Raw genomic sequence first — 2,500 nt, 5'->3', positions numbered from 1 at the left:
ATATATATATATATATTTTAATATATATAACACACACACACATGATAAAAATATATGAATATAATATTATATATATGTATGTGTGTGTGTGTAAAGTGATGCAAAAATATACTTTTACATATGTTTGTGTGGTGTGGTGTGTGTGTGTGTGTGTTTGTAGTTGTGCATATATATATATATAATATATATATATATATATATATATATATATATATATATATATTTATATATATATACACCCACACACACACACACACACACACATATATATATATATAAAAAATATATATATATATATATAATATATATATTATTAATTATATATTATTGCACATATATATATTGTATATATATAAATAATATATATATAAAAAATATATGTGTGTTTAAATATATAAATATATAAATAATATATATATAAATTATATATATATATCATATTTATAAAAGTACCAAAATAAGGGACCATGGGACACTGCCACATATATAAAACATTCTTCTACTATTCACATTGAAAATAAAAAAGTACCATTTTTTAAAGACTATGAAAATTATCCAATGGAATGAAACTTATGACATCTAAGAAAAAATGCAAAGTCGTTTTCTTTTGTGTGGCGAGTTTAAGAAGTCATTAGCTTTGTCACAGTGCTAATCAAATTATATCAATGATTGTCGTGAACTTTGATGTGCTAAGGAGAGACAGGGGGTAGAAAGAAAAAATATGTAGGAAAGGAAGTAGGAGAGAAGAGAGGGGAGGAAGAGATGGGAATGATAGAAGATAGTTTGGGCACAGAAAGAGAGAAGAGAGAGATAGAGAAAAAGGGGAAGAGAGAAGAGAGAGAAGAGAGAGAGAGAGAGAGAAGAAAAGAAGAGAGAGGAGAGAGAGAGAGAGAGAGAGAGAAGAGAGAGAAGGAAGGGGTAGAGAATCATCAAGGAAGGAGAGGATGGCAAAATAGATAGAATGGATAGGAATATATATATATATATATATATATATATATATATATATATATAGAGAGAGAGAGAGAGAGAGAGAGAGAAGAGAAAGAGTGAAGAGAGAGGGGGAGGAAAAAGAGAGAGGGGAAGAGAGAGAGAGAGAGAAGAGAAAGAGAGAGAGAGAGAAAGAGAGAGAGAGAGAGGAGAGAGCGGTTCGAATAATTGACCAATAGCTAGATAATAGAGATAGAGATTTTGGGAAATAGACCGAAAAAGAAAAAAAGAAAAATCCCTATCAATCTAATCGTTTTTTAAAAAAAATGCGAGCATAAAGAATGTAAATAAATCCAAATGAGATATGAAAATAAGCATATCCCAATTTACCGTCGCATGATAAAATAATAAACCAGATCATCTTGACAGACCTTTTACACAAACGTTTCTCTCTACAACCACCTTTTTTTCATCAATCCCCTAAAACTTCGAGCGGGCTCCTTAACAATAAGTCTCAGGCCAAACAAAAGGGTCACACCCACAGCTGAGGGTTATTAGGAGTAGAACCCTGCGGCGTGACCCATTATCCTGTCGTTTTCAAGTAGGTGCCAAATCACACCCTATAAGGCAGCCCTTAATGACGGGCTTGATTTTATTAACTAAAATTTAGGTGTTTTTTTTTCTCTATGCTTTAACGATTTCACCTGTGTGGAAGATGAGGGGAAACGTTATTGTTTTATCTTGATCAAAAATTTTGTTTTCGGTTCGAATATAATAGTGAGGGATATGGATGATTAAGCGATGATAATGATAAAGTTTTATATAAAACAAAAACAAGAACAACAGCAGTATAATGATGATGTTAATTTTGTTATCATCACTACTAATATTATCATTAAACACAATTTTCAATATCATCATATTTATTGTTATGTTTTTTTCTTTTTCTTTTCATTATCAATTGTATCATTATTATTATATCATTATTATTATCATCATCAATCTCATTATTATTATATCACTGTTATATCATCATTATAATTATTATCATCACATTATTATTTTTATTATTGTTGTTGATGTTGTTGTTGTTTGTTCTTGTTGTTATGATTGTTGTTGTTATCTTAATCATAATTATTATAAATATTATCATTTTAATTATCATATCATAGTTATTAATCATTATCATCTTTACCATTACATTATTGTTACATTATACATCATTATTACTGCATTTTTACTGCTACTATTTTCTTAATGCATTATCATTTTTTTATGAATTTCTAATATTATCATAATATAATTATTATCATTATCGTTATTACTGTCACATCATTATCAATTACTTTTAAATTTTTATCATTTTTATTATTATTATTAATATTAAATTTTTATTATTATCATTAATTGCTTTTTGTTGTTATTGTTATTTTTATTATAATTATATCATTATCATAATATATATATATATATGTATGTGTGTGTGTGTGTGTGTGTGTGCGCGCGCGCGTGTGTGTGTGTGTGTGTGTGTGTGTGTATGCGTGTGTGTGGGGTTGTATATATATGTATA

This window comes from Penaeus chinensis, chromosome 21 (genome assembly GCF_019202785.1).
Source record: "Penaeus chinensis breed Huanghai No. 1 chromosome 21, ASM1920278v2, whole genome shotgun sequence".
Taxonomy (NCBI): domain Eukaryota; kingdom Metazoa; phylum Arthropoda; class Malacostraca; order Decapoda; family Penaeidae; genus Penaeus; species Penaeus chinensis.
This window is presented reverse-complemented; position numbering follows the sequence as displayed.